This window comes from Trichomycterus rosablanca, chromosome 2 (assembly GCF_030014385.1).
Source record: "Trichomycterus rosablanca isolate fTriRos1 chromosome 2, fTriRos1.hap1, whole genome shotgun sequence".
NCBI classification, from domain to species: Eukaryota; Metazoa; Chordata; class Actinopteri; order Siluriformes; family Trichomycteridae; genus Trichomycterus; species Trichomycterus rosablanca.
The window spans coordinates 41,717,626-41,742,536 of record NC_085989.1 but is presented as its reverse complement, the minus strand read 5'-3'; the positions used below and the strand labels follow the sequence as shown (position 1 = coordinate 41,742,536).

General features: G+C 41.0%; 1 protein-coding gene across 1 annotated transcript in view; it reads left to right on the top strand.

The window, feature by feature from the left end:
- Window positions 1–24,911, top strand: part of adgrl1a (adhesion G protein-coupled receptor L1a) — a 349,163-nt gene that overhangs the window by 69,645 nt on the left and 254,607 nt on the right. The gene's annotated exons all lie outside the window — the stretch shown is intronic.

Genomic DNA, 24,911 nt, shown 5'->3' with positions numbered 1-24,911 from the left:
CCTCACCCTGTATCTTGCATTCTCATTGGCTGTGGTTCGACATCACACTCACTACACATATTTAAAAGACAGCTGGAAAAGTTTGGAATGTGGATTAAGGAAACTGAATTGGAGAATTCCATTTAAGGCTAGATTAGATCCATGGGTGTTGATTCTGAGGAGAGTCACAAATGTTCTAGTAAATATTAGGGAAGAAATGAAATCTGGACATTAACATATTTATTGTGATTATTGTTGTTGTTAGTCATGCTGGAAAAGTCTGCTACTTTAATATACTGTTGGTGCAATATAAAATAAAACTGTTCAGTGCTGAACAAGGGGCCTCCACTGTACACACAGTCCTGATAAACAGTGTTATTACACCACATTAAATCCAGCATGCTACAGTTTAGAACCAGGCAACATTAAAACATCTACAGCATGAGTCTTGCAGCCATTGAGTGGGACCGTATTAGTAGTACATATACTGTAACAAGAACTCTATGGTTATATTCCACAAAAAAAAAAAAATCACAGTATCACAATTTATATTTGTAACGGACCCACCTGCTGTAAAGACGGTGGGGCTTGGTCACGTTATCATGTTCTTTTGCCTTGTCAGATATTGCTGGCAGATGGGGCATGGAGGTGCAGATGTAGTTTCTTTTAACTGGCAGTCAGTTGAGCAGCAAACCTGCTGTTCTTTTGAAATCGTGATGCTGGGCTTGGTTCAATCTGGTTTTCTGTTGGCATTTGAGGCCAGCACTTATCTCTTTTTGGGTACCGGTGTTTGAGTTTGAGTGTTTTAGACACACCCATTGCTAACAGGTGTATAAGATCAATTATAGAAATTAAGATGTTTAAGGAACCAAGTACAAGGTCCATGAAAATGTGGTTGAATTGTAATGGGACCATTATGATTTTGTGTGATCAGTGATTGACCTGACATTTATTATTTTTATTTAAATTTTTATTTTCACATTCCCACAGACACTTTAAATTCATGTTAAATGTCCTTCCATTAGAGTGGAGGCTGTTTATAGATGCAAAAGCCGGGACAACTCTATAGTATTGCTCAATGTTCAATACAATGTCTAATAATTTCATGGCCGGCTGTCAAAATACCTGGTCATATAGCACAGCAATGAGATTTAAATCTGGCTAACTGTAAATGCAGTTGAATTAGGTTTGCGTGATCTAACGGATTAATCATATCTACATGATCGCACATCGCCACAATAAACTCACATTTAATTGAGGAAATGTTTCAGTAATTTTGCTCTACAGTTTTAATGGATTATAAAGTAGGCATTATGAACGTGCAGTCGAGGATAATGAAGGTTTGGGCTGTTAGCAAGGATCTGTGCTAACACTGGATAATCTAACTTACTTGCACAATAGGCTATCCATTAGCCACAATCCATGTTGCGTTTTGTTATAGTTATCAATACGTACCTTACAGTGACTGCAGGCAGAGCTTCTTTACTGATGTAAACATGTCATAAGAGCTCAAACAGGTTATTAAACGCTTGTGCAGGATTTAACAACTGTGGTGTATTCATCCACAAAGTTGAATCAGTGCATCTGGACACAAGTTTGTTGTAGAGATACGTTTCGCCACTCAATCCAAGTGACTTCTTCAGTCTGAGCTGGTGGTGGATACCCCAACCTTATATGCAGCCGATTTGCATAACGACAGATCACCACCCATTGCATAACAATGGAACCGGTGATCAGGTCCATATGCAAATCACAATGAGCATTAATTACAATGGTCATGTGTGTCTTTCACATATGATTGGGGTAAAGCTCCTATTACGGCGTTGTTAGATGGTGAGAGATGTACTCTCAGGCCCCCTCCCCGGTTCAGGGATGGTCGTTCCCTCTTCACATAGATGGCCTCTTTGACTTCCTGTTCAAACCAGCGTTCCTCCTTGTCAAGGATCTGCACATCTTCATCATTAAATGAGTGGCCGCTGGCTTGCAGGTGAGTGTAAACCGCGGAGTCCTGGCCAGAGGAGTTCGATCTTCTATGTTGGGCCATTCGTTTAGCCAGTGGCTGTTTAGTTTCCCTAATGTACAGTTCCCGGCAATCTATGTGAAGAAGTAACGACCATCTCTGAACCGGGGAGGGGGCCTGAGAGTACATCTCTCACCATCTTACAATGCCGTAAAAGGAGCTATACCATAATCATGTGTGAAAGGCACACATTACCATTGTAATTAATGCTCATTGTGATTTGCATATGGACCTGATCACCAGTTCCATTGTTATACAGTGGGCGGTGATTGGCCGTTATGCAAATCGGCTGCATATAAGGTTGGGGTATCCACCACCAGCTCAGACTGAAGAAGTCACTCGGGTTGAGTGACGAAACATATCTCTGCAACAAACCTGTGTTCAGATGAACTGATTCAACTTTGTGGATTTGTGTACCTGAATTATTGAGCATGCATCATGGGGTGTATTCAACACCAATATACACACAACACTTATTACTACAAAACCTGACACCATGCAACTTACTGCTGGTGTTAAAATATGCTAATGACTCTATGGAGTAAAGTGCTAATACTGTAGTAAGTGAAAATACAAAAGACTCTAAGGCTAGTGAATAAGCTAAGTAAGAATAATACAAAGAAAGCTATAGGCTAAGCTAACACTAATAATGACCGGTTGCATTTTCCTTTCAATCTAGTTGTATCCAATTACCCGGTTGCATTACGCTTCCCCTGTACTGATGTTGACCTCCCTTCTCACTGAGGAGAGCCGTGACAAACATGTGCAGTACTGGCTGCATCTTTTCACCTGCATGAGGCGAGTTCAGCTTTGTGTACAGAGTCACACCCTGTTTAACTCATTATCCCTCGTCCCTGTGCAGGCGCCATCCATCAGCCAGCAGAGGACGTAACTGCATCAGTTATGATGAATCCTTTCCGGCACCCTCCCTTAAACTACAGTGGGGTCAAAAAGTATTTAGTCAGCCACTGATTGTGCAGGTTCTCCTACTTAGAAAGATGAGAGAGGTCTGTAATTTTCATCATAGGTACACTTCAACTATGAGAGACAAAATGAGAAAAAAAAATCCAGGAAATCACATTGTAGGATTTTTAAAGAATTTATTTGTAAATTATGGTGGAAAATAAGTATTTGGTCAATAACAAACAAGCAAGATTTCTGGCTCTCACAGACCTGTATCTTATTCTTTAAGAAGCTCTTCTGTCCTCCACTCGTTACCTGTATTAATGGCACCTGTTTGACCTCGTTATCTGTATAAAAGACACCTGTCCACAGCCTCAAACAGTCAGACTCCAAACTCAACCATGGCCAAGACCAAAGAGCTGTCGAAGGACACCAGGAAGAAAATTGTAGACCTGCACCAGGCTGGGAAGAGTGAATCTACAATAGGCAAGCAGGTTGGTGTGAATAAATCAACTGTGGGAGCAATTGTAAAAAAATGGAAGACATACAAGACCATTGATAATCTCCCTTGGGGTCAAGATCTCATCCCGTGGGGTCAAAATGATCATGAGAACGGTGAGCAAAAATCCCAGAACTACATGGAGGGACCTGATGAATGACCTGCAGAGAGCTGGGACCAAAGTAACAAAGGCTACCATCAGTAACACACTACGCCGAGAGGGACTCAAATCCTGCAGTGCCCCTGCTTAAGCCAGTACATGTCTAGGCCCGTCTGAAGTTTGTCAGAGAGCATATGGATGATCCAGAAGAGGATTGGGAGAATATCATGTGGTCAGATGAAACTAAAATGGAACTTTTTGGTAAAAACTCAACTCGTCGTGTTTGGAGGAAGAAGAATGCTGAATTGCATCCCAAGAACACCATACCTACTGTGAAGCATGGGGGTGAAAACATCATGCTTTGGGGCTGTTTCTCTGCAAAGTGGACAGGACGACTGATCCGTGTTAAGGGAAGAATGAACGGGGCCATGTATCGTGAGATTTTAAGCCAAAACCTCCTTCCATCAGTGAGAGCATTGAAGATGGAACGTGGCTGGGTCTTCCAGCATGACACTGATCCCAAACACACCGCTCGGGCAACGAAGGAGTGGCTCCGTAAAAAGCATTTCAAGGTCCTGGAGTGGCCTAGCCAGTCTCCAGACCTCAACCCCATAGAAAATTTGTGGAGGGAGTTGAAAGTCCGTGATGCCCAGCGACAGCCCCAAAACATCACTGCTCTAGAGGAGATCTGCATGGAGGAATGGGCCAAAATACAAGCTACAGTGTGTGCAAACCTGGTGAAGACTTACAGGAAACGTTTGACCTCTGTCATTGCCAACAAAGGTTATGTTACAAAGTATTGAGTTGAACTTTTGTTATTGACCAAATACTTCTTTTCCACCATAATTTACAAAAAAAATCTTTAAAAATCCTACAATGTGATTTCCTGGATTTTTTTTTCTCATTTTGTCTCTCATAGTTGAAGTGTAGCTATGATGAAAATTACAGACCTCTCTCATCTTTCTAAGTAGGAGAACCTGCACAATCAGTGGCTGACTAAATACTTTTTGACCCCACTGTACAAGCCAATCATTGGTTATGTAGGTGTTCAGCCTGCCAATAGCAGAGCTGAGGCTACAGCACAGTTGTAGCCTAGTGGTTAAGGTACTGTACTAGAAATCGAAAGGTCGCTGGTTCTAGCCCCACCACAGCCAGGTTGTCACTGCTGGGCCCTTGAGCAAGGCCCTTAACCCTCAATTGCTCAGACTGTATACTGTCACAGTTATGTAAGTCGCCACGGATAAACACGTCTGCTAAATGCCAAAAATGTAAATTAATTGATGAGTTTGAAATGTCAGCTCTGATGTGCTAGCGTGTTTTACCGCTGCACCACCTGAGCACCCCAGCAGTTTCCCCACTGTCTCTCATTCCTCACAGACTCATGCACATTGACTTAAAGAGAAGGAAGCTACACACACTGGACATGTATTGATGGCCATGGGCGTTTTTTAATGGCCTTGCATTACATTTTTCATCTCAGCTGCATGCCACCCCCCTGGACAATTGCATATCATACCCTCATACTAGAACAACAAATGCAATAACTTCATTACCATGTAAGCTGAGAATAGTCCACCACTTGAATATGGAGTGGAATAATCATTATCAAGAATCGTTTGTTCTAGAGGAAAAGTACAGGCAGTGCGACCGTTAGTCGTATGACAGCTTTATGATACCATTGTAAGGTCGAGCAGTGTGTTTTGAGGTTCCTTGGAAGAAACAGACTGTATAAATACCACGTGCAAATGTGACTCTTGGTTTGATGCGGTATTTTCATTGAACCAACTGCGCAGGGTGAATAAACCCTCTTTGCTTAAACCAGTTTTTGTCTTGATTTATAAAGGTTTTTTTCACTGCAAACTTCATCTGGTAGGTAAAGGGAGGGGACCTGTAGAGGTGGCAGGGTGGTGACAAAGTGTACAGAGCAACAAATAGGCAACAGTCAGTAACTGTATACTGACCGTTGTACACCGATCAGCCATAACATTAAAAACCACCTCCTTGTTTCTACACTCACTGTCCATTTTATCAGCTCCACTTATCATATAGAAGCACTTTGTAGTTCTACAATTACTGACTGTAGTCCATCTATTTCTCTATGTACTTTTTTAGCCCCCTTTCACCCTGTTTAGGACCCCCACAAAACCACCACTGAGTAGGTATTATTTGGATGGTGGATCATTCTCAGCACTGCAGTGACACTGACATGGTGGTGGTGTGTTAGTGTGTGTTGTGCTGGTATGAGTGGATCAGACACAAAAATGCTGATGGAGTTTTTAAACACATCACTGTCAATGAGAATAGTCCACCAACCAAAAATATCCAGCCAACAGCGCCCCGTGTGCAGTGTCCTGTGACCACTGATGAAGATCTAGAAGATGACCAAAGATGATCAAACAGCAGCAATAGATGAGCGATCGTCTCTGACTTTACATCTACAAGGTGGACCAACTAGATAGGAGTGTCTAATAAAATGAACACTGAGTGGACACGGTATTTAAAAACTCCAGCAGCGCTGCTGTGTCTGATCCACTCATACCAGCACAACACACACTAACACACCACCACCATGTCAGTGTCACTGCAGTGCTGAGAATGATCCACTATCTAAATAATACCTACTCTGTAGTGGTCCTGTGGGGTCCTGACCATTGAAGAACAGGGTGAAAGCAGGTTAAAAAAGTATGTAGAGAAACAGATGGACTACAGTCAGTAATTGTAGAACTACAAAGTGCACAGTAAAATGATGCTGAATCACATGTCACTAACACCGTCTTTGCTTTGTGGTGATCAGCTGCACAGATGGGTCAGTTTTCTCCAGTGCCATCTGGCTTGGGTTACTTGTAAAAGATTAGCCGATGATAATGCAATCCATGTCATGATATTAATCCAGCTTAGTCTTAAACAGTACGTACTAAATTGGAGGCAGTACTCTCTTTCAGTACGCACGCAACCTCAGACATACTACATACGTCATCTTACCAACGTCATGTGATGCATGACGTCACATCGCTACAGTTTTTAAATCAGACTAAATTAGTTCCGTCATTCTCAACAAAGCTACTCATCACATTATTCAGGGTTGTACTTAATCATAACATTTTTAATCTTTGTCTTACTTCACTTTCCACCATCTTTCTTCTTTGCTTCAAACACCTTTGCAGCTCCAGTTAAATTATGGAATAGATTATTGGACCGCAAGTGTGCTGTGTTTGCATACTCAAAGATGGCCCATGCAGTACTTTTTGCGTACTGTTTAATGAACACTACGTATTCGGGGACACTATCTGCTCTCGGGTACTGCCTTCATGTACTGTTCAGTATGGAATAGGGCTGGCACCGATCCGATACTCTGTATCAATATTGGTCTGATATTGGCTCAAATCACTGGATCGGATATCGAAAGGAAAAAAACGTGTAATCCGATCTGATATTGTTGCTTAATGTAAGTAACACTTAATGTAAATAACACTTAATGTCAGTAACACTTAATGTAAATAACACTTAATGTAAATAACACTTAATGTCAGTAACACTTAATGTAAATAACACTTAATGTCAGTAACACTTAATGTAAATAACACTTAATGTCAGTAACACTTAATGTCAGTAACACTTAATGTATATAACACTTAATGTAAATAACACTTAATGTCAGTAACACTTAATGTAAATAACACTTAATGTAAATAACACTTAATGTCAGTAACACTTAATGTAAATAACACTTAATGTAAATAACACTTAATGTCAGTAACACTTAATGTAAATAACACTTAATGTCAGTAACACTTAATGTAAATAACACTTAATGTCAGTAACACTTAATGTCAGTAACACTTAATGTATATAACACTTAATGTAAATAACACTTAATGTCAGTAACACTTAATGTAAATAACACTTAATGTAAATAACACTTAATGTCAGTAACACTTAATGTAAATAACACTTAATGTCAGTAACACTTAATGTAAACAACACTTAATGTCAGTAACACTTAATGTAAATAACACTTAATGTCAGTAACACTTAATGTAAATAACACTTAATGTAAATAACACTTAATGTCAGTAACACTTAATGTAAATAACACTTAATGTAAATAACACTTAATGTCAGTAACACTTAATGTAAATAACACTTAATGTAAATAACACTTAATGTCAGTAACACTTAATGTCAGTAACACTTAATGTAAATAACACTTAATGTAAATAACACTTAATGTCAGTAACACTTAATGTAAATAACACTTAATGTAAATAACACTTAATGTCAGTAACACTTAATGTAAATAACACTTAATGTCAGTAACACTTAATGTAAATAACACTTAATGTAAATAACACTTAATGTAAATAACACTTAATGTCAGTAACACTTAATGTAAATAACACTTAATGTAAATAACACTTAATGTCAGTAACACTTAATGTAAATAACACTTAATGTCAGTAACACTTAATGTAAATAACACTTAATGTCAGTAACACTTAATGTAAATAACACTTAATGTCAGTAACACTTAATGTCAGTAACACTTAATGTAAATAACACTTAATGTCAGTAACACTTAATGTAAATAACACTTAATGTCAGTAACACTTAATGTAAATAACACTTAATGTCAGTAACACTTAATGTAAATAACACTTAATGTAAATAACACTTAATGTCAGTAACACTTAATGTAAATAACACTTAATGTCAGTAACACTTAATGTAAATAACACTTAATGTCAGTAACACTTAATGTAAATAACACTTAATGTAAATAACACTTAATGTCAGTAACACATAATGTAAATAACACTTAATGTCAGTTACACTTAATGTAAATAACACTTAATGTCAGTAACACTTAATGTAAATAAGGCCATTGTTTGTGTGTAAAGCAAATAACACACGAAGATACGTTCCAACACAGTGCCATTTATTGCCAGCTCACTCGGCAACTGCCATAACAAGTTGCATCTTGATGACATCATTAACATGTGCCACTGATCTACAACTCATCTGCAACAGCCATTCAGAAATTAAAACACACTGATCTTCTTCAACTTTTAGCATTTAAAAAAATCATCTACTACTGCCACATCTAAAAACACTGTTTAAACACAATAAAAGTCACTTTATAAATTATAAATCGCTCATCGGTGATAAAGAAAACATATCTTCTCCTGGCTTGGAGATCTCTCACATCCTCAATGATTAATCCATTAGTGTTATGAAATAAAACAACTACACCGTTTCCCGTTTAACCAGCAGAGTTTAATTATCTAAAAACGTGACAGAACTTTAACGGAAAATCTCCACTCTGCGTCACTCCTAATTGGTCCATCGCGTTTGATTGACATCCACATCTTCCAGTTGTAGACACTTTGGACGACACGCCGTAAAGCGAGATGTGTCACGTGAACAACAGCTTAAGCGTAAGTGAAACCAAAAATGCTGCTAAATGTTCTGTGTGTAAAAGTTAAAATAAAAACAGCAGTTTTGCAGAAGTGTGATGTTGTAGGTTCTGTATTTATTCCTTTAGAATATTTGTTTCACAGTCAGAGCATTGTTATTTAGATAGCTAGTTTAACCATGGTGCATTGAGACATGTATTATTAGCTTAGTTGTTTGAGAGGACATGAAAAAGTGGTGTCGAGCCAGACCTAGTATGGGAGTATTCTATTTCGGATGAAGCTTTAGTCTTTCTTGTCTTCTGGGTCCTTCCACAAGTCATAACACTGTCTTTAATGTTCTCGTTTGGCTGCCTCATCACCCGCCCAAAGTAAATAACTTGCAGGACTTAATGTGCTTCAGTAGCTCATTTTCAGTTCTGGCTGTCTTGTAAAGTCGCTTAGTGATGATCATCTTTCTCCATCAGTTTTTTGATGCACTTGTTCTCAAAAGCCTGAGTGCGTCTTCCTCCTTGTTCTTCACATCTATATGTGGCTACTGGCCAAACCAAGGCTTTCCTTAGTCAAAGCTTGGTGCACTAAATTCTAGAGCATTAAAACTGCTTTCTAACCTTTTAAGTCTAATTGTTTTTAAACCTCTCCTCTTAATTCTTCTGGAATTTGATTGAGGCATAGTAGAATGTAGAAATCAATCCTGGCTGTTTTCAGTTGCCTAAATAAATTCTATTCTTTTGAAAATCACCAGCCATTGGTGAAGGTCTCCATTCTCATGTCTCTGTTGGGGTTTTTTGTAATGCACAAAGGCACATGCTTGACTCTAAATATTCCTTTCTCACTCATGCTGGTGGCTTGACCTGACAGTAATCGTTCCTGTTGCCTAGCATGGACTAGCATGATAGACTGTTATGCCACTCAAGCAACAGGTTGCAGAATTTTAAGAAAACCTCGCTCTGGATGGGGCTTATTTGATAAACCGTGATCAAGTTTACAGTGACCTAGATGCTGTTTTTTACAGGACAAAAATATCTGTGTTTGTGTGGACAAATCCTAACTGAATTTGAAGGTTAGCCACAACACAAAGTATGTTGCGTTTGTGTGTGTGTGCGCGCTCAAGGATGGGATGGTGGGTTTGAATGTCCACCCAGACTGTCACTGACACAGACTCACCATTGGTTTCTGGGCTGTTCTCCAATCAGGACAGCCATCTGGTGGCCAATCAGATGGCTGGCTGTGATGACAGAGGGGCCAAACATGCTGTGAGCTCAGGCTGCTGTGAGAGAGTAAATGCTCTGACTCACACAGACCTCAGCTCCACACGGGACCACTGTTCCATGTGTGTGTGCAAGTAAAAATACATGCACTATATGAACAAAAGTATTGGGACACATTTTTATTACATTTGCTGCATTAAGCAGACACTTTTACCTAACGTGACTTACAATTATCACTAAATACTATTCAAGCAATTGAGGGTTAAGGGCAACTAAGTGATGGTGTGGCTTGAACCGGCAACCTCTCGATTACAAGTCTGGCACCTTAACTGATGTGCCACCACTTTCTCAGAAGGGACACCCTTTCTAGTTTTTGAATGTATGTGTTTGAGCCACAACAATTACTAACGTGTATTAAATGAATTATATAAAGGAAATTATATGCTTCCAACAGTTTAGGGAAGGTGACTGTATGACTGTAAACCTGTGCACAAAACCAGCTCTATAAAAACATGAAGAAAGCTTGGTATAAAGAAACTCAAGTGCCCTGCATGGACCCCAGACCTCGGAATCACTGAATAGCTTTAGAATGAACTCGAGCACAAATTCCCACAGACATACCTTAAAGTCATGTGAAAAGCCTTCTCAGAAAAGTGGCTGTTGTTATAGCTGAAATTATCACATAGAGGTCACTCTATTTTAAGCAACAAGCTCACGGTCCGGAGTCCAAATACTTTTGGCTATATAGTGTACAACAATGTTTGTTATAAATCTATCTGGTGCAATGTGGACAGGAAGAGCATTAAAGAATTTCATATGCCTGTATTGCTGCATACACTGATCAGCCATAACATTAAAACCACCTCCTTGTTTCTACACTCACTGTCCATTTTATCAGCTCCACTTACCATATAGAAGCACTACAATTACTGACTGTAGTCCATCTGTTTCTCTGCATGCTTTTTTAGCCCCCTTTCATGCTGTTCTTCAATGGTCCGGACTCTCCCAGGACCACTACAGAGTAGGTATTATTTGGGTGGTGGATCATTCTCAGCACTGCAGTGACACTGACATGGTGGTGGTGTGTTAGTGTGTGTTGTGCAGGTATGAGTGGATAACACAGCAGCGCTGATGGAGTTTTTAAACACCTCACTGTCCTTGCTGGACTGAGAATAGTCCAACAACCAAAAATTTATCCAGCCAACAGCGCCCCGTGGGCAGCGTCCTGTGACCACTAATGAAGGTCTAGAAGATGACCAACTCAAACAGCAGCAATAGATGAGCGATCGTCTCTGACTTTACATCTACAAGGAGGACCGACTAGGTGTGAGTGTCTAATTTAGTGGACATGGCATTTAAAAACTCCAGCAGCGCTGCTGTGTCTGATCCACTCATACCAGCACAACACACACTAACACACCACCACCATGTCAGTGTCACTGCAGTACTGAGAATCACCACCTAAATAATACCTGCTCTGTGGTGGTGAAAGCAGGCTAAAAAAGTATGTAGAGAAATAGATGGACTACAGTCAGTAATTGTAGAGCTATAAAGTGCTTGTTTATGGTAAGTGGAGCTGATAAAATGGACAGTGAGTGTAGAAACAAGGAGGTGGTTTTAATGTTATGGCTGATCAGTGTATAGCTGTATACACACACTCACTACACTGTCCATCTTTTAGTAGCCCACATCTGAGCTCTTAAAGACTCCTTGTAAAAATAATAGCCCTAATAAAAGCACTAACATGATTAAGGTTTGCCCAAGACACAGGATGATGTGATTGACAGCTCTGTTCATTCTAACCTGATTAATATTTCTGCAGGATCTCTCTAGTGGACTCTGCTGTAATCTAAAATAAGCTCGGCCTGCTCTCAACTGCTGCTCTGTAACCCTGTGATCGGTGCCAACCAGCCCAAATGCACATCATTCTCACAGTAGGTCTGTCTTTGTTTAAAATTTGGACCAAGTTGACTCATTGTGGCTTCGGATACCTGACCATGAGCTTGTTGGACATCCTGTTTCAAAAACAAATGGTACTGACATTCAGCTAGAATAACAGCCACTCTTCTAAAAAGGCATCTCGCATGATTTTAAAGTATGTCTGTGTATGGGAATTTGTGCCCACTCAGTCAAAAGAGCATTTGTATGGCCAGTCAGTAAAGCCTTACTTGATGTTCCAGTTCATTCCAAAGCTGTTCAGTGAGGCTGAGGTCAGGGATCTGTGCAGGTCACTGGTGTTTCTTTACAGCTTGCTTTGTTCATATGGGCACAGTCATGCTGGAACAGGAAAGGGCTTTCCCTAAACTGTCGCTCCAGATTTGGAGGCATATAATTTCCCTTATGTAATTAATTTATTGCAATTGTTTTGGCCGAAACACACAAATTCAGTAATTATAAGGCATGTACCGATACTTTAGTCCATATAGTGTGTTTATGGGTTTAGGCTGGTGGCTTACTGGAGAAGTCCACATGCAGAAAGGCAAAAATAAACCAGCACAGATGAGTAAGTAGCATTTTTAAAGCTCTATTAGCACTCAGTGTTACATGCTTGAAAAAATGTACAGCTCTGTTCATCCATGTGGGTTTTAATCCCGGCTCTGCCAGGCAAACACTTTTGGTTCATTAAGAAAGGCTCTTAACTCTTTTGTTTCCAGAAGTTCCATACATTGGTTGACCCTGTCTTCTGACCCAAGCTTCCAAAGAATAGCTGGGATGCATAGGAAAATTGTCATTGCAAGATTAGATAGGATAAGACTTTATTGTCATTGTAGTTATTTGATGAAACTTTAACTGTTTAGTATTTCTCAGTGAGACCAGCAGCAATAATAAAATAATGCATATACTTAACTAGGTACAACACAAAATAAGATAAATATAAAAAAAAAGAATGTACAGTGGTACCTTGAAACTGGACGTTAATTGGTTCTGGGAGTGGTGTTGAGTTTAAAAGACATTGACTCCCCCCCCCCCCCCCCCCCCATAAGGATGTATAGGTAACCCATTAATGCGTTCCATGGTCCTGTGAAACTGCATATATTTTAGACTCATGTGAAATAATGGGATTTTGTTTGACACTTATACACAAATATAATATAAAAAACACTGAAATACAATTGAACACAGTTAAAAATCAATAAAAAAATACAATAAAACCTGCACTTTAGCTTTACTCCTTTATCGTTTTCTTACGCTTCCTAATCGTGGATGCTTGCTCTTGAAATACCGTATTCCATTCACTAAAGATGCACTCACATGAGAAGTGGCAAAATAGCTTTTGCACTTTTCTGCTATCTTCACTGTTTGTGCACAGCCTGTGAATGCGCCTTTATTGAATGGAATACAGTATTCCAAGAGCAAGCATCTCCACATACGGAAACAATAAGGAAGTAAAGATAAAGCGCAGGTTTCTTCACAAAGGGGTTTCAAAGATTACGAGTTTAGGGGACATCGAGTTACAAGGTACCACTGTATATAGAAAATATAAAACATTTACATGGCGATATGCATATATACTCTGGGTTTGAATAGTGCAAAACATAACGTAACATAACGTTTCACAGTAGGAAAAAAAAAACATTATTGCACAAATTGTAGTAATTTTATTTACATAATGTTACTGATCCACGAAGTTGAATCAGTTCATCTTGATGCAAAGTTTGGTGTGGAGATACATTTTATCACTCATCCAGGTGACTTCACCAGTCTGACCTGGTGAAAGATGTACCCTCAGCCCCAGTTCCCCGTCCTCAGTTCAGGGATGGTCTTCTTTCACCATCTTACAATGCGGTGATTGCAGCTATACCCCAATCATATGTGAACAGCACACATGGCCTAAATTGGTCAAGACTTGGAAGAGTGACAAAACGTATCTCCACATTAAACTGTGTCCATTTGAACTGATTTATCTTTGTGGATTGGTGAACCTTGGGGAGGGTGGGGTATGGGGTGTAAAACAGGTTGGTCGGCTGGTTTGCTGTACAGTAGATGTGCATTTGTGAGAATTAAAGTCATTCAATATTTCTTTGTGTCTAAAGGTTAATCAATATTACATAAGAACAGCCTTAGGCTGTTGCTCTAGGCTGGATGTTTTTTGATCCTGGAGTCTGTGAAGCTGCTTTGAGACAGTGGGGGAAAAAATGCTACACAAATGCATTTGATTTGACTGGGAGTCCCGTTTGTCTGTTTTAGTTTCAGAAAATGTTGTTTAATGTTCGAGCTTTGATAAAAAAATGCAAGAAAAACATGAGGAAACTGGACCGATGACTTCACTGAGTCTGCTACATGCAGGTAGAAAAGGAAATTGACTCAAGCCTTAAGAAATAATGTTTTGACACAGTCAAGGTGTCTTTTATAATAATAGAAATAATAATAAAAATAAAAACTTGATGGTCTCATTCAACAACCACAAGACTAACAATGGCATGCTGACTAATATGGTTAGGAGGTAGACATCTTGCAGGCTTCACTGGTACAGTTGCTACAGCTGGTGTATCAACCACATGGCCGGTACTAATGATACTGTTAGCCTTTAGTATTGGCTGCAGGTTTTAATACCAACCAGACATGACCTTTAACTTAAAGAACCCAAACCGATTGAACTTGTGGAGTCACTTGCTGGATATGATCACTTGAAACCACACTGGCCTTATATAGATGTTTATTTATTAGGATTTTAATGTCATGTTTTACACACTTTGGTTACATTCTTAACAGGACAGGTAATTACTGGTCAAGTTTGTGATGTCAAACACAGTCTGGACAATTTTGTATCTCCACTTCACCTCACTTGCATGTCTTTGTACTGTGGGAGGAAACCGGAGCTCCCTGAGGAAACCCATGCAGCCACGGGGAGAACATTCAAACTCCACACAGAAAGGATCCGAAGGACGCTCCACCTGAGAATCGAACCCAGGACCTTCTTGCTGTAGGATGACACTGCTACCCACCAAGCCATTTACACTACAGTTACATTTTAAGCATTTATCCAAAGCGACTTACAGTAATGTGACAGTATATTGTCTAAGCCAGGGGTCTTCAACCTGTGGGGCGGGGGGGGCGCGAGTACCTGGAGTACCAACCAGGGGGCATGGCATTACGAGATTTTTTACTCCTAAAACTAAAGCAATTAATTTTTTACACACAGGAGACATTTTTGATTAGTCTTGCTGACCACACACACACACGCACGTTTAATGTTATCCAGTTCAGTCTGGAAAACCCCTTAAAAATAGGGCGAACAGTGAAAATAAGTGACAAAAACAATTACTGCTGTTATAGTACGTGTGTGTGTCTTTAAGAGAGGTGTATAGTATCACTATAAGTGAGTCATGAGTCGATTCATTTGAACCGAATCGTAAGTTTCTTTTCTCAGTTATCTCTCCGTTTTTACTGTTATTATTTAATGTCGCGGTTTTAAATAAACACCAGTTACTGGAACATTCTGTGTTACTTGCTTACCTTAAAAAGCTCAGGTTTAATGAAACTGAGTATTACCACAGAGCGGTAACCGAGTCAGACTCGTTCTGCCCGTGGAGCTGAAAGTTTTCTGCGAGTCAGAGCAGATGGTCCTGAATTAACCAACTTAGTAACTGATGAACTTTTGCCTCTGCTTGGCTCTGTGAAGTAACATTTTCTGCCCTCATTTACATCAAAAGCAAGAACCGCTTAAGATTTACGAAAGTGAACCACGAATTTATATAACGTGCTCATAGAATCGGCTCAAATGGGTTCGGGCTGTATTATCTTTTTCAAGTAAATATCTTAAATCAGCAAAATTGCATGGTATGTATGATGTGCACAATGTTAAGAATGTATTTTAGCTTGTCAAGAGCTTTCGCAATGGTTTCTGTGCGATGGTTGACGGGGGGGTGGGGGAAATGTAGGATTGGGGTGGGGGGTGCAGATTCACTGTCGGCACACGGAGGCGGGCACATGTCCAAAAAGGTTGAAAACCCCTGGTCTAAGCAATTTAAAGTTAAGGGCCTTGTTTAAGGGCCCAACAATGGCAACCTGGCAGTAGTGGGGTGTGAACCAGCGACCTTCCGATTACTAGTCCAGTCCTGCTAGGCTACAACTGCCCTACACCATGCTGCCCCCCTCATTATGAATAAGCTTGAGGCTAACACTGGCTTAAACATAGTCATGTGATGTGGTATGGATTTTGTTTTGTGGTCGAGATGTGCAAAAAGCATATTAGCCTGAAGAAGCATGTTCCTAGCAGCCCTTATAGAGCAGAAAAGAGGACTGCTATAGCGGTATAAACACTGTGTGATGGTAACGTATCTACCTTTAGAGAATTTGCTCTGCCTGCTCTACTGGAGTGGATATAAATTATTCACACTGTTCTATTCTCCAGCAAAACATTGCAGCTCATCTAAAATCAACCGGGACACAAGTGCTTAATATCATTTCCATCTGAGACAAATAATAAAGCACAGAGAAGAGAGAGATTTTCTAGCCCAGCCTCTCTTAATGAATTGAACATGAGAAGCTTGTAATTAAAAGACATGCCCTTTAGTTTATAAACGCAAGCGCTGAGCGGGATACAAAGAAACGTGGCTGGATGGAACTTGGAAGTTCAAAGATTCGTCTGTTAGCGACGTGCCACCGCGAGCGACTCGCAGAAGAACACGTCTGAGCGTAAGTGCTGCTGTGTCTAGGTCACACTATTGTTGCCATTTATTCACGCTACAGTTTGAAATTGCAGCACTCGAGCACCAGTAATTATAAAAAGACAAGTTCAAGCACAAAAAGACGTCACGTCGCTGTGCCATTGTTTCCTATAGAATGAAGCGGCGGTGCTTACTTTGAGCGACATGCACCATGCAGATTTACAGCATCTATGCTTGTTTTTTACCACTTGCAGCTGCACTGATTGAACTTTGACCCAGTTTGCAGCTAACTTCTAAAAAGCGCTGCCAATCAAACAGGTTGGTTATATGACGTAGACAGAAGTGAAGCACTGACATGGCGTAGGTATTCAAGTTCCCAAACTGGATGTAACTTGTTTACTATGAAATATTAAAGTTGTATGTAATTTGGGACACAGCACATGTTGCAGTATCCTCAGTATTCCTAAAATATGCAGACCATATAGTACATATTATCAGACCATAATGGTGGTGGCGTCTCTGGCACAGAAAGCCTGATGGGAAACAATCAATTCTGTACGGGCGCTGTCCCATCGTACTTGCTCAGTGAATCCAAACACAAACGCACCTTATCAGTGACGTCACAAACATGTTGAACATACACTGATCAGCCATAACATTAAAGCCACCTCCTTGTTTCTACACTCACTGTCCATTTGATCAGCTCCACTTACCATATAGAAGCACTTTGAAGTTCTACAATTACTGACTGTATTCCATCTATTTCTCTACATACTTTTTAACCTGCTTTCACCCTGTTCTTCAATGGTCAGGACCCCCACAGGACCACCACAGAGCAGGTATTATTTAAGTGGTGGATCATTCTCAGCACTGCAGTGACACTGACATGGTGGTGGTGTGTTAATGTGTGCTGTGCTGGTATGAATGGATCAGACACAGCAGCGCTGCTGGAGTTTTTAAATACCATGTCCACTCACTGTCCACTCTATTAGACACTCCTACCTAGTTGGTCCACCTTGTAGATGTAAAGTCAGAGACGATCGCTCATCTATTGCTGCTGTTTGAGTTGGTCGTCTTCTAGACCTTCATAAGTGGTCACAGGACGCTGCCCATGAGACGCTGTTGGCTGGATATTTTTGGTTGGTGGACTATTCTCAGTCCAGCAGGGACAGTGAGGTGTTTGAAAACACCATTAGCATTTTTGTGTCTGATCCACTCATACCAGCACAACACACACTAACACACCACCACCATGTCAGTGTCACTGCAGTGCTGAGAATGATCCACCACCTAAATAATATCTACTCTGTGGTGGTCCTGGGAGAGTCCTGTCTATTGAAGAACAGCATGAAAGGGTGGTAACTAAGCATCCAGAGAAACAGATGGACTACAGTCAGTAATTGTAGAACTACAAAGTGCTTCTATATGGTAAGTGGAGCTGATAAAATGGACAGTGAGTGTAGAAACAAGGAGGTGGTTTTAATGTTATGGCTGATCGATTTATATTACATATTATCAAACACATTTACTTACAGACCATAATGGTGGTGGCGTCTCTGGCACAGAAAGCCTGGTGGGGAACAATTAATTCCATATGGGTGCTGTCCCATCGGGCAGTATCCGACACAAACTTACTTGCTCAGTGAATCCAAATACAACATCATCAGTGACATCAGAAATGCACACATTAATGTAAAGCAGGAGTTAGCAGAAGTGGAGACCTAAACATGAGTGACACCAATAACAGCATTTGATCTCACACAGTTAGTATATAACCTTGCTATAGTGCATCACATTTCAAATCCAAAGTTGTGACACAGTAATGATCATTGTGGGCTGTGACTGTAATAACACATCCAAAGCAACATTTCAGAGCATGTCTTAACCTACAGTTAAAATTACACACTTCATTATATTGCAAAACACTCCAGTGATTTTCACTGCTTTAAAAGAAAAGACACACAACCATTTTTCATTTGGGCAAACATGTCAATAACCTTTCTATCGAGGTCCACCAGTCCATAAATGAATTCATTGTTAATTCATAACTTAAGTAAATCAACTTGATTAATTATATTACATTGCTCTTCGTAGTGGCTAACAGGAATGTAATGGCAATGGCTAATGTGCAGCTATGCCATAACATAAGGCTATATAATATTTTTTTGGCTGCTTTTAACATTGGGCCAACATTTGCCCCAAAGTTCATTACTGAAAATTTTCAACTGCACACTTGGTTAGCTGAAGGCTAAGGGGCTGACCCCATGCTCACCAAACTGCTAGAAGTACTGACCTTCACAAAACAGGCACAGGAGGATGTTTGGAATGTATCGGACAGCATATACTGCTGTCATATGTAATTATAAAGTAGCTAACATATGTATATACGTCTACAGAATGATCATATACAGCATACAAATACTTAGCGATGCAAAGTTATATTTATGCACACAGCAACTTTAACTACTTTGTAGAAGTAGATATTTCTTCTGAACAGCACTACAGCTAAATACAGAGAGCCTACGTAGCAGTAGAGTTTTAGAGCTGTGATCCCTAACCACCGGGCTGCGGACCGGTACCGGTCTGTGGGTAATTTATTACCGGGCCACACAGAAAGAATAAATAATCGGAGATCGCTACAAGAGCAATTAAATTTCTAAAAATCTTTGGGTGGTGTTGTCTCCAATCACCAGTAGGTGGGAGCAGCATCTCGTTGCATTGAAAAAAGCTCAGGATTTACATTGATTCTCCATTGTATATTTATTCTATTTTTTTATTTTTATTTTTTTTTATTTTTTTTTATAATTCTCCCACTTTAGCGCATCCAATTTCTACCCATCAATCATCCTCTCACTAATGCTGGTCCCTGCTCCTGATTGGGGCTGACGAGGCTGCTCCATGCCTCCTCCGACACATGCACAGCAATCGAACATCTTATCACCTACACTTGACGAGTGTAGAGCGGCGAAGCACTGAGTATGGAGGATCACACCCTTCCACCGCACTCCTACCCATCTCCATGCAGGCGCCACCAACCAGCCAGCAGAGGGCGTAATCGCACTAGTCTGAGAGAGAGTCCCCATCTGGTTAAGTCTTGCCCCTCATCTGAACAACTGGCCAATCGTTGTTCATGTAGCCGCTCAGCCTTCAGCCGGCAAGGCAGAGCCGAGTTTCGATACCATGTATTCGGGATCTCAGCTCTGGTGAAAAGCGCGTGTTTTACAGCTGCGCCACCTGAGTCCGTGAAATTATATCTTATATGAAACCGGTCCGTGCTGCAAAATTGTGGACCGCTGTTTTAGAGGACCAGGTCATGACTTTTATGCAAATAGGGAACACATGCATGAGTCTGTTTGAACTATGCACTGATGTGCCCACCATCTTAGTATTGTTTGTTATGCCGAGTAAGTAAGCAGCAACCAAAGTCACTGGTCTGAGACCAGTGTATAAGAAATACAGGAGGTCCTCGACTTACGTCGGAGATCCGTTCCTACGGACGCGACGTAACGCAATTTTCGCCGTAAGTCGGAACCCACCTAAATAAGCATCTACGTCACTCACATGGAGCACATACACGGTACAGTAATGAAGTGAAACAGTAAAAATATTCAGATTCGTCCGCTCCGTTCGCCAACTAGTTCCCGTGCGTACTTTGTTTCTACGTCTCAAACGGCGTACATCGGAATGACGGAACAAGACTTTCTTAATAAATTCATAGGAGATGGCGACGTGACCACGAAACGCCGTATGTCGAGTCTGCCGTAACCCGAGGACTTACTGTAATCTTGATTTGCTTCCTAGCAAACCCGAACTCAAAGACTGTCTCAAACGTATCAGTATTAAAGTAAGCAAACAGACTAACAGGTGTGAAAGTGCCATTAGCTGATCATTTCTCTAGATACTGCTGGGTCACACCAGCACATGCACCACCTTGCTGAAGCTGTAGTGTTCTACTGTTGCTAGCCTGAAGCAGCTCACACGTAGCTTGGTCGATACAGCTGCCTTTAGAAGGGCTTAAGAAGTTATCCATCCTTGGTTAGTGTATTGACCTCACTTTGCTGGTGCCATGGCAACAGTGTGTGTGTGTTCTTGTGTGTGTTCTCGTCAGGTGTAGAGGCAACGTCCCTGTGGCTTATCCGCTGTGCGTGACATTGCAAAAATAAGGAACGTTAACAATCGTGTGTGTGTGTGAGTGTGTGTGTGTGTGTGTGTGTGAGAGCAGTGGCCCACATCCCTGAAGACCTCCATCTGCAGGACCAGCTCATCCTAAATGAGTAGCGCTGGCTGTTAGCCGCTAGCAGGACAAAGGGTCAGGGCTGAGCGCTCAGCTCCTCTCTGTCGTTCATTGCTGCTCCGAGCGCTTTGTTCAACATTTACGCGCCCCTTTAGCAATCCATTAATTAACCTCGGCTCAGCACCCCGAGCAGATTGCTCAGTGACGAAATTAAGCAGCCCTGATCTAAAAGCCCTAACGCTGCTTCGTCTGGCTAAAATCGATGCACCAAGGTTGCCGTTGTGCACGCGGCACGATCCGGGCGCTCGTTCTTACCCCCTTTAAAAACACGAACACGTGTTCGATCTTCCATTCGGGAGCGTCCGCAGGGTGACGGGCAGGTGAGCTATTGAATGTGAGATCTCTCCTCCTGTTTCTGAAAACGCAGCCGGCATGAAAGCAGCGTTTCCCGGGGACTCTGGTCCGACGAGGATGGATGAGAAGTGACAGAGAGCTGACAGACAGACGGGAGACTTGTTTTTCCTTCGCCGGCAGATCAGCATGCGTCTCCCGACTCCGCGCCCCTCGGGGAAAACGCAGGGGGGGTCAGACAGCCGGCTACAAATGAACATGCTCGTTCACGTCAATCAGACCACCGGCGACGTGCGGCATCCAGATCATAACAAAATGCCGAGCAGCGAGACGACCACGCTGTGATGATACGGACTGACTCCTCCTGACTGATCTGAGATCAGTGGCTTTCTTTGATCATGGTAAATGATAACAGCTGGGTGTGGGATGGGCTGGGTCTTAAAGGGCGCCGTTGAATTGATGTGTTGTATTGATTGGGAATGTCTTATTCATGATGTTCTATATTGATTGAGTTGTATAGTGGCACAACAGATTATGTCTATGGCAAATAGCTCCAGGGCTCCATATTATCTGAAATATATTGCCACACATCAGTACCAAATACATATATAATAATTATGGCCCTACTAAATTCACGGGAAAATGTGCTTCATTTCACGGACCTCGTTTTTAAAAAATCAACTTCACAGATTTCTAAAGAAAAGTCATTAAATAACACTCACTAAATTAAATGATAGAATCATTAGAAGCTACAATACACAGCACAGCCTACTCTAATAGCTGAATCGAAACCTAAACCTGCTCTGTGTTAAATAGAAAAATACACAACCAGGTTTTGAGTTCACAGAACTCAGTTACCTGAACAGTGTTTTTAGCTGCTTTACACTTCGACATCTTGGACATTTAGACTAAGCGATTGCTAACTGAATTGCCGTAGGATTGTTAGGACCGCCTCGTAAATTAACCAGTAAACGTGAGGCACTTGAACGCTACACAAATGGAAAAACGTTAAATTGCTAAACACAAACATTTAGGTTTGAATTTCACAGCAAATTGCATATTACACAGGAAACGACTCATTTCACTGTTCGTGACGCGATTTTCACGCCTGTGAATTAGGTAGCACTTTAATAATAATATAAGATACTCAAGTGACACAGTGGTAAATTACGCTAGCTCACTAATGCTGGGATCCACGGTTCAAATCCCAGTTTCATATCGGCCCTTCGGGCATAAACATGGCCGAGACTTGATGGATTGCCGTCCTGTCTGGGGGGTGTGTTACTGCATTGCTCACAGGGAAGCATCCAGGAAAGCCTGAGCATCCAGGGAAGCTGAACCCACCGCAACCCTGACCAGGATAAAGCGGTAGTAAGACATGAAAATTAAATAAAAATAAATAAATGCATATCACATCATTACACTGTCATTGCTTTGCAATGGTCGGCCACATAGATGGGTCAGCTTTGTCCAAGGCTCTTTGCCTCAAGTCTGATCCAAGAGTGGGTTTGCATGTCCAACAAATTTAGCCTAAGCATCCAGGGAAGCCACACCCACCTCAACCCTGACCAGGATAAAGCGGTAGTAAGACATGAAAATTAAATAAAAATAAATAAATGCACATCACATCATTACACTGTCATTGCTTTGCAATGGTCGGCCACACAGATGGTTCAGCTTTGTCCTAGGCTCTTTGCCTCAAGTCTGATCCAAGAGTGGGCTAACAATGTTAGCCTAAGCATCCAGGGAAGCTGAACCCACTGCAACCCTGGCCAGGATAAAGCGTTGGTAAGACATAAAAATTAAATGAAAATAAATGAATGCAAATCACATCACATCACTACATTGTCTTCGCCTAGCAATAGTCAGCCACACGGATGGGTCAGCTTTGTCAACAGATTCATTGAAAAATGAATAAATATGTACCACGTCACATCACTATGCTGTCCTCGCTTTGCAATGGTCGGCCACACAGATGGGTCAGCTTTGTCCAGTGCTCCCTGCTTCAAGTCGCTCGTGGCAGACTAGCATCGTATAGTATATACATTATGTGGACAAAAGTATTGGGAAACCCCTTTTAACTCTTTAATTTATGCACTTCAGTGCTAACAGGTGTAATAAATCAGTTATATTGAGGGAAATTACATGCTTCCAATTTTGCAGCAACAGTTTAAGGAAGGCTCTTTACTTTTTCAGCATGGCTGTAAACCTGTGCACAAAGCAAGTCTATAAAGACATGATGAAAAACTCCAGAGCCCTGGCCTCAGCCCCACTGAACAGCTTTGGAATGAACTGAACTTAATTGAGGCTTCTTGACCAGCCAGACCAGCTCGTTTAACTGAATGGGCACAAATTCCTACAGACATTCAACAAAGTACTGTGCGAAGCCTTCTCAGAAAAGTGGCTGTTGTTAGGGCTGAAATGATCACATAAATGTCTCTTTATTTTGGACTGGCACAGTGATTTGGTGGGTAGCACTGTCACCTCACAGCAAGAAGGTCCTGGGTTCGAATCCCAAGTGGAGTGGGCCAGGTCCTGTCTATGTGGAGTGTGTGTGTTCTCCCCGAGTGTGTGGGTTTCCTCCTGGGGCTCTGGTTTCCTCCCACAGTACAAAGACATGCAAGTGATGTGATTTGGAGGTACAAAATTGTCCAACTGTGTTTGACGTAGGGCTGGGCGATTTTCACGATTAATTCGGTTAATTCGCATGAACGTCTTCACCCGATGTTTGAATGTGACAATCGCGATTGTTTACATACTTTATACTTTAATTAAAATACCAACATCACGAGACAGAAACTGACCAGACGCTCGCGGAATATAAATCAAGGAAAGTTTAATATCAAAAGGGCAAAAACAGTGTCCAAAATCAGGTAAAGTCAAAAACCAGAGGATAAACTAAACAGTAAACGGAAGACAACAAGGATTATACACGGTAACGGTTAAATTCAGAAATAAGGAGCGCAAACACGATCGGCAAAACGAGCCACAAACAGAAGAGTTTAATTAAGATTCACTGAATCAAACACAGCTGAACTGAATCAAAACTCCGGAGCCGGTGAGCGCGATCAGGATTGGCTGACCGGGACATGTGATATAGTGACGTGACAGCCCATCGGAGCATTGGAATTGTAGTCCATATAGTTAGAAGCAGAACTGGCCCCCTCCATCCACCCCCCAATCACAAGAGGACAAAATCAAAGCTGAGCTGAGTGATCACTTGATGCCCCCCCCAGTGTAGATACTGATACAGACTCACTCAGTGGTGGAAACAGTAAACAGGCTCGTGTTCCTTTTAAGAAACCTGTAAAGAACTTTTTGTAAGGTGGTTCTGCTGCACAAAATTTAAAACAAGAGTTGTTTGTGAGCTATTCTTATAAAGCATATAGATAATTTAGATTTCTATTTTGTTTTAATTATTGTGATATCGTTATTGTTATAAAGTCCCTTACAAGGATAATTATAGGTGGTGCTGTTACTATTTTTGCACTTCTGCAGTCTTTTAAATTACAATGCAAAAAAAAGAAATTTGAGTCTTATTTCAATTGCATTATACAAAAACAAACAAAAAAAATCGAAATCGTAATCGACA